The sequence below is a fragment of the Balaenoptera ricei genome, chromosome 11, assembly GCF_028023285.1.
Source record: "Balaenoptera ricei isolate mBalRic1 chromosome 11, mBalRic1.hap2, whole genome shotgun sequence".
NCBI classification, from domain to species: Eukaryota; Metazoa; Chordata; class Mammalia; order Artiodactyla; family Balaenopteridae; genus Balaenoptera; species Balaenoptera ricei.
In genome coordinates this window covers 22,153,684-22,162,591 of record NC_082649.1, presented here as the reverse complement: position 1 = coordinate 22,162,591, position 8,908 = coordinate 22,153,684, and the positions used below count along the sequence as shown (strand labels likewise).

At 42.2% G+C, this 8,908-nt stretch overlaps 2 non-coding genes across 2 annotated transcripts; both read right to left on the bottom strand.

The window, feature by feature from the left end:
- Window positions 1-445: 445 nt before the first annotated feature.
- On the bottom strand, window positions 446-539 carry TRNAI-UAU (transfer RNA isoleucine (anticodon UAU)). Its single transcript has 2 exons — window positions 502-539; window positions 446-481 (listed from the first exon to the last, which is right to left on the bottom strand). It is a non-coding gene; the product is annotated as a tRNA-Ile (tRNA).
- A 6,377-nt stretch (window positions 540-6,916) lies between these two features.
- Window positions 6,917-6,989, bottom strand: TRNAT-CGU (transfer RNA threonine (anticodon CGU)). Its single transcript has one exon. It is a non-coding gene; the product is annotated as a tRNA-Thr (tRNA).
- Between the last annotated feature and the right edge of the window lie 1,919 nt (window positions 6,990-8,908).

The window sequence follows — 8,908 nt, the reverse complement described above, 5'->3', positions numbered from 1 at the left end:
ACCTCACTGCAAATCTTGTGGAACTCAAAGCTAAGATGCCTGACAGCAGCTTCTGCAAATCCGTGAGCCCTGGTGACAGCTGCACGAAATTGCAGAGCACAAGACCCAGGTTTTCCTCCTCCTTGCTCAGTCCCCAAGGATCTGAGAAATGGTTTTTTAAAAGGAGCGAGGAAAGGGTGAGGGAGACTCATTTGAGGCTGTACAACCTGACTTTAAATTCTCCTGATTGAGGAGAATCGAATTTGCTAGAACATGTTCAGTTTGCTTCCTTTTGGCTTGTGATTTCTTCCTATGTTTGAAAACGACCAAATATCCTCCTTAATCATGGAATATCTGCATTCTCACCATGGAAAATGTAATAACCTCTTTTCAGCTTTTTCTTTAAAGAAGAGGGACAGAAAGCAGTAGAATGAAAAGAGACTGAAATCGTAAAGGGCAGAAAACATGCTCCAGGTGAGGCTCGAACTCACAACCTCGGCATCACCCGCACATATACTGCTGTATAAGTACCGCGCGCTAACCGATTGCGCCACTGGAGCATGCTTTCTTCAGTTTCTCGGTGCGCGCTCTACAGAGTCATGAGCGACGGGAGCGCTCGGTCCCCGCGACAAGCTGGAGCTGGAGCGCGCGGCACTGCTAGGGACCCTCTTCACTCCTACCCTCATCCACCGCGGCTACCCTGGCGAATAAAACACGCTTTGCTCGAGACGCTTTCATCTTTCGCAGAAGCGTGTATGTGATCCTTCCTCTACGCCAGCGGAAATCAGCATTTTCCCGGGATCCAGGGGTGCTCCTTTTAGAAGTCCCGAGAGAAGGCTGAGGAGAAAGGGCGAGCGGACTCTGGCTCTTCCTCGCCTTGACCCCAAGAAGGGAAAGATATCCATGGAAGACAAGGGCTATTTGGCTGAGGCAAAGCATCACCGCGCACCGCCTGGCTGGTCCGTGACGCTTCCTGCCAGATGGAGGACGCCGAGAAGCCGACACAGCCCAGCCCTCGCTCCGCGAGTCTCCCAGCACCCGCCGCGCTCCTGGAGGGACTACCCGCCTCGCTGTCCAGCACCTCCAGGCTGCGCCTCCCGGTTCCCCCAAATCCTCCCCGAGCCTGCCTGAAAACCGCATTCGAAGTCATACAGCCAGCTGGTCCGACATCTCTTGCGGGAAAAGCCAGAGTGGTAACCGCTCCTTTGTGGCGCGTGTTACAGAAATCAAGGCGGTGTCCACCACCCCTACTCCCACCCTGCTCCTCCACCTGTTTTGACCTTCTTTAGAGGTTCATTGCAGATAGTTTGCCTCTGCGATCTAATGCCCACCCAGTATCCTCGTTTCCTGCCTGGGGCATCTAATTATAAAGGCTAGTTTTGTTTATTTGTGTGTTTGTTTGCTTGCTTGTTTTTGGCGTGGGGAAATCGCAGCTGTCACATACACACGAGATATGAAGCCTTTTGGCTTTTATGGAATAATTCCTGTCAGAGAAAAGGAGAATTGTGTAAAGAAGGGAATAGTCTATTCCTGACCACAGAATACTTAACAAACAGGACAGAGAGCAATAGACCAGTGAGCAAATTTCTCCATACAGACGCCTGAAGGGATGTGAGGGCAGAAGTGTTTCCACATCTCGGTGTCTATTGCATTACTGAATTGGGATCTTTACGTACACCTTAAAGTGAGGAGCAGTGAGAAGCGATATAGACTCTTTAGTAATGACCATCTCACCACACGATCTCCTCCTACATTCCCACCACACAGTCCTAGAGAGAGACCGAGATCTGCCTGAACCTCTAGAGGTCATTCCATCTAAATAATAATAGCAGCCACTAGTTGGATCGAGCTTATCATGGGCCAGACACTGTTCTAAGTGATTTATATAAACCTCATAAGAGCACTCATGGTGCTGTGTTCCAAGTCTGGATCTAGGTAAGAAGAACCAGTATCTAGGGAATTACTGTTCTTAAGAGATGAAAACTTACAAGACTCACAGTATGTCACTGGATATTAAACTGACTTTCATTAACACAACATAGGCATTATAAGCATGAAATCACGTTCATGGAGAAAAATGTTGATAGAAAGCTAAGTGCTTTAATTGTTAATGTTGAAACACACACACACACCTTCTGATCTCTGCCTACTCTTCCATGGAAGGCCAGTCTGTATGGACTACAACATGGGCTCCCCTGCCCTGTGACTTCAGCTTTGGGTTTCATTTGTGGGAGCACTAGCAGGAAACCAGAATGAGAGAAGACAGAGAGGTTGGAGTATTTATTTCTCTGGATCCCTTTCTCTGGGTCAACTTGGTCTAGTTCATCAAAGTGGATGTTTCCTTCAAGCTCCAGATAAATACCAGAAGTGAAATTGCTGGATCATATGGTAGTTCTATTTTTAATTTTTTAAGAAGCCTCCATGCTGTTTTCCATAGTGACTACACCAATTTACATTTCCACCAAGAGTGCAGAAGGGTTCCCTTTTTTTCACATCTTCACCAACATTTGTAATTTCTTGTCTTTTTGATAATAGCTCCATCTTTTAATTGGGGTATTTAGACCATTCATATTCAGAGTGATTATTGATATAGTTAGATTAATATTTACTAATTCATTATTGCTTTCTATTTGTTGCCCTTGTTCTTTTTTCCTACTTTTGTCATCTTACACTTTTTCTGCCTTTTGAGGTTTTAATTGAGCATTTATATGATTCTATTTTCTCTCCTGTCTTAGCATATCAGTTATACTTCTTTTACTTTTTTTAGTGGTTGCCCTAGAGTTTGCAATATACATTTGCAGCTAATCCAAGTCTACTTTCAAATAACACTATACCACGTCATGAATAGTGTGAGTACCTTATAATAACAAAATAATCTCAATTCGTCTCTCCTGTACCTTGTATCATTGCTGTCATTCATGTCACATATATGTAAACATACATAAGCAAATATATATACATATACATATGATATACAAATAAGCATACATGAGCAAATACTTTGTTTACACTACTATTTTGAACAAACTGTTATATGGCAGATCAATTAAGAATAAGAAAAATACAGGGTTTTATTTTACCTTCACATATTCCTTCTTCAGTGGTCTTTCTTTGTCTATGTAGACCTGAGTTTCTGACCTATGTTTTTTCCTTCTCTCTTAAGAAGTTCTTTTAGCATTTTTTTGCAAGGCAAGTCTACTAGCAACAAATCCCCTAAATTTTTGTTGGTCTTAGAAAGTCTTTCTTTTTTTTTTTTTTTTTAATTTATTGGCTGTATTGGGTCTTTGTTGCTGCACGTGAGCTTTCTCTAGTTGTGGCGAGTGCGGGCTACTGTTCGCTGTGGTGCGCGGGCTTCTCATTTTGGTGGCTTCTCTTGTTGTGGAGCACAGGCTTTAGGCACGCGGGCTTCAGTAGTTGTGGCACGTGGGCTCAGTAGTTGTGGCTCACAGGCTCTAGAGCGCAGACTCAGTAGTTGTGGCTCACGGGCTTAGTTGCTCCGCGGTATGTGGGATCTTCCCGGACCAGGGCTCAAACCTGTGTCGCCTGCATGGGCAGGTGGATTCTTAACTGCTGCGTCATCAGGGAAACCCAGAAAGTCTTTCTTTCTTGCTTGCTTCTGAAGGATAATTTTGCAGGGTACAGAATTCTGGTTTGGTGGGTTTTTTTCTCTCAACACTTTATATATTTCACTTCACTCTCTTCTTGCTTGCATGGTTTCTGAGGAGAAGTTGGATGTAATTCTTATCTCTGTTCCTCTATGGGTAAGGTGTTTTATCCTCTGGCTTCTTTCAGGACTTTTTCTTTATCTTTGATTTTTCTGTGGTTTAAAAATGATATACCTACTTGTAGTCTCCTTGTTATGTATTCTTCTTGGTGTTCTCTGAGCTTCCTCAACGTGTGGTTTGGTGTCTGACATTAATTTTAGGGAAAGCCTCAGTCATTATTGTTTCAAACATTTCTTCTGTTTCTTTTTCTCTTCTCTTTCTGGTATTGCCATTACTTATATGTTACACATTTTGTAGTTGTCCTACAGTCCTTGAATACTCTGTTCTGTTTTATTCAGCCTTTATTCTCTTTGCTCTTTCAGTTTTTGAGGTTTCTATTGATATATCCTCTAGCTCAGAGATTCTTTCCTCAGCTGTGTGCAGTCTACTTAAAAGCCATCAAAAGCATTCTATATTTCCATTATAGTATTTTTTGGTCTCTAGCATTTCTCTTCTTCCTTCCTTCCTCCCTCCCTCCCTCCCTTTCTCTCTCTCTTTCCCTTTCTTTCTTTCTTTCTTTCTTTCTTTCTTGCAATTTCCATCTCTTTGCTTACATTGTCCTTCTGTTCTTGCATGCTGTTTACTTTATGCATTAGCCCCCTTAGAATATTAATCATAGTTGTTTTGCATTCCTGGTCTGATCATTCCAACATCCCTGCTATGATGCTTGCTCTGTCTTTTCAAGTGTCTTTTTTTGGTTTTTGGTTTTTGGTTTTTGCCTTCTGGTATGCCTTGTAATTTTTTCTTGATAGCCAGACATAATGTGCTGAGTAAAAAGGACTGCTGTAAGTAGACCTTTAGTAATGTGGTGGCGAGGTGTGGGGGTCAGGGAAGTGTTCTGTAGTCATACGATTTGGTCAGTGACCTTTTAGTGAGTCTATGCATCTGGACTGTGGACTTCACAAAATTTCTGTTTTTTTCTGCCCCCCCCCCTTAGATGGAATAGGATGATTAGACTGTGCTGGTGTTGGGCATTTTCCTTCTCCCATATAGAAGGCTAGAACTGACTGAAATGAGTATTTCCCCTCCCCAAAGTCAATATGGCTCTGCTAATATGCCATCAGGTTAGGCTCTGGTTAACTAGTTTCTCCCGAGAGCAGGCCTTTTATAGATGGACAGAGTCTTCTGGTGTATTTCAAAAATAGTTCTTCTTTTTTTTTTCCTCTGCCAGTATTATGAAAAAAAATTTTCTCCAATATTTACTGTGAGAACTTGGTTGAACTCCTGGTGGTAAATCTCACAATATTGTTAGGGCCCCCCTGTGACTGAGTTCCCCTGGAGTTTTTAACTCTCAGAGTTTTCCACATTGAGCCTCCAGAAATTCATAAATTACAGTTCAGGTTTTCTTCCCAGTGCTGGTTCCCTGGCAGTTTCTGGTCATGGGTCTCTGCTTGGTAGGTTTGTGACTCATATTTACCAGTTTGTCTCTCCAATCTTGCCAGCAGGGGTTTGCCCTGTATTCTCCTCTCTCTTAAGGATTCAAGAAGAGTTGTTGGCTTTTAGTCTGAAAGCTTTTTAATTGTTGTTGGGACAGGGCGGAGACTTCCAAGCTCTTTACCTGAGGAACTGGAAACCACGTGTTGCATTTTTAACATTACTGAATACGGTGCCACATAATTAACAGCTTTTTACCAGTGTGTGCCAAAATCAAGGTCCCTGAAGTTCAGTGGATAAACTGCAAATATTATAGACATTAACACTGTAAAGTTATTACAAAGATGGTTTTAATTTTCCATATTATTTCCTTTTAACACCAGGCTAAATAATTTCCTGATAATGTCATCTATCTACAGAGTACATGCAGGTTTGGAAATGTAGCATTCACTCATTCATTTTTAAAAAATGTATTCACACATATTTGAATGCCAACTTGCTGTGGTGATACAGCTCTAAACAAGGCTTGGTTTCTACTATCAATAAGTGTCACTTTAGAAGAAAAAGAGAAAAAATACCTCAATTATTTACTAGATATTATTCAATATATGCTATAACAAAGGTGTTCAAATGGTGCTATGAAAAGACACCTCTCACCTAGATTGAAAGTAAAGTGGTACATGAGCTGAATTCTGAAAGATGAGTAGGACTTAGCTAGAAGAAGGGATGGAGGCATATTTCGAGCAGAGAGTGGTATTCATGAAGCTATGAAAAGCATAAAAAACTCTGAAGACTGAGGAACAACCAGAGTCCTCAGTTGCAAGAAATAGACAGCTACTCTGGTTGATTTTAACAAAAACGAATCATCTGTGCCTGTCCTGCATCTTTAGCAATTTACAATAAAATTTTCAAACATGGTACAATGTAAAGTGTGTTGGATTGTTTCAAGAATCCAAAGTACTTTTTGAGGAATGTATCTGTGACTTTTGGGTATTATTGTATTATTAATTATTTAATACAAATGTGGTATATGGAAATTCCATCATTATAATCTTTGATCTAGATTCTTGATTTTAGCAATTTATGTTAGCCATTCAGAAGTGATGAGGAGTTTGCTTTTGCAGACAGCTAATTCCAATAATGAGATAATAAATTGAGACCGGGAACATTAGTTGCTTCCTACTTAAGTAGAATCTTCATCAACACTGTGTTACTTTCTTTTTTCTTCTCTATGAACTGACCTTGGTTCCTTGGCTTTCAGGTAACTTTTATGCCTCCTAAGGTGTTTGCAAACTCACCACACTGGTTACATTTCTTCAGCTCGGCTTAATTCAACAAACAGTTACTGAGCACCCACTAGGTTCCACACTCTGCAAGGCTCTGAGATACAATGTCAAACAAGATATGACTCCTGCCTTCAGGGGAGCTTAAAGTCCATTAGGTAAGTATGATAAAATCGATAATTACAATATCTCTTTAGGCCTATAGCACCCAAGTTAGTCAGGACTCTACGTTGCAATTTATTGAATCCCAATAAAAATTACTGATAGTTTATCAGCTGGCTTATATTGGTATTAATTGTATTGGTGTCACTTCGAGTGAGGTTTTCATACCTGAATTTCAGGTATCATCAAGAACTCAGATGGCACAGCAGCTTTATTTCTGTTATGTACTTCCTTTTGTACCTGAAAAGGTCCATTTTTAGTTCTAGGTTTTGGTGTCAAGGATAACCGAAACTCACCCCTTAGAAACACATCTCTTTATTAAGGTCTGCGCCAGATGGAAAACGAACACCCTTAAGGCCCCAGTGAGATTCGAACTCACGACCCCTGGTTTACGAGACCAGTGCTCTAACCCCTGAGCTACGGAGCCCCGCTTGGCCAGCTTTTCACTCCTTGTCCTAAAGCAGATTATAGGCTGAAATCTTTAGGTTTTTATTGTTTTGTTTTGTTTTGATTGGTTTCTAGAAAATTTGACGCTCTGCCCTCATCGCCTTTTCGATTTTCTGGGCTGTGGTCAAACAAATTCCCTCACTCTCTGATAGTTTTAACATCCCGTTCGATTCGCTTTTGTCAAAGGAAGTACAAGACCCTTCAATCACCTCTGAGAGTTTTGTTTGAATCCAGAGCAGCCGAGGGTCAGAGGTTGCACGTTGACGAGAGTGGGGAATAAACAGCTTGCCCATTTGCCAAGATGCGGAGGTTGGGGTGAGAACTACTGGGCCACTTGATTTTAGTTACAGCCACTCCCGCTACTCTGCGGTACCTTTCGCACCGATTGAAGCCCAGATATTCCAGACTTCAGTTCTTAGAGCCTTGGGGGGAAAGCAAGCAAGATCTGTCTCAAATTCCCCGATATCAACTATCAGAAGAGAGACTGAGGGGTGAGGGTAATGATGAGGCCAGCAGGAAGAAGGAAATGGAGCGACCTCCCGGGAACAGAAGCCGAGGAAAGGCTCTGCCTTTTGTAGCCTAGTTCTTGAGGCTGGAATACCTTTTGGAGCCTCAATCCGGAGCGTAAAGAAAGGGCCATGTTTCTCCTCCACCGCGCGTCGCTGAAATCCAAATAGAAAAGTTCTGTCCAAAGGTGCTGTGGCAAAGATACCAGAAAATTGTTAATTTCCACCCGGGCAAAGGGGCTGTGAGGTTCACCAAAAAAAAAAAATCTGTATAGCGACGCAGCTTGCACAAGCACCAACCATAATGTACAGAGAGCTGGTAAAGAAGAAAACTCAACCACAAATCCTAGGTCTCCTGTCCCAAGTCAGAGGCCCTGTGCACCTGAAACAAAGCAAGGACTGTTTTCCTGTCTACTTTCAGGATTTGATAGCTGGCTAATAAAGAAACAATGTCTCTTAATTCCAAACGAAAAGCAAAACCAAAACACCTCGACTACAGACAAATACAAGTAACATTAAAACAACTCAGCAAAATAAGATTTATTGGTGGAGAAGAGGGAAATCCAGTCTCTGTGCATCTGTCCCAGCCTGGAATACAGTTCTCCCATAATCCAGAGGAGAGGCTGCAGAATCTCTGAAAAGCCAGCCAGCCAGCTCTCTAAAAGGTCTCCCAGGGTAAAAAACAACACACTTCACCTCCCACTCACCAAAGTCATATACAGGTCAAACAATGCCCTTGTGACCTGGAGTGTCATAAATGCAAATAATAGGGAAACGCAAGAAAAAAAGAAATGGGCGTATTAAAGAAGTTGAGAGTGAGGGGAGGGAAAGAAATGTGAGGTCAATTTTATCACTACTACTCATCAGCGGCTTCCTAAACTTCTCTGGACTCAAGGTCTGCCTCCTGCTTTCGGGGGGAGCCAGTTTGTTCAGATTCTCCAAAATCCTAAACTTGCCCGTGCAGAAGGGCCTGTCTCCGGAAGCTCCTCCTCATCTCCTGAGTATCAGAGAAGAAGGGGATGCAGGCTCAAGAGAGATCATAAAGTCCCAACAAACCTGTGATTTGCAGTTTTCTCAGATTTCATCCTGTATTTAGGTATAGTGATCACCTCTGGTTTTCTTGCACCTAAAGTAATGTATAACCTCAATGAAATACGGCGAGACGGGCAACAGGAAGAAACTGTCCTCAGGACTTTTCAGTAACCTTCTCCTCAAGGTCTTTCCGGTTTCTGTCTGCTGCCCGGGCCCAGAGTCACATGTTTTAGGGTTTGTTCCCATTTTCAGGTAACAAAATGTCCATTACCCAGTACTCATCATGAATTTATTGTCTCTCAGTCCCAAATTCACCCTTTTTGCCTGCCTTGTGGAAATGGATATGAATCCTTTAAATAGT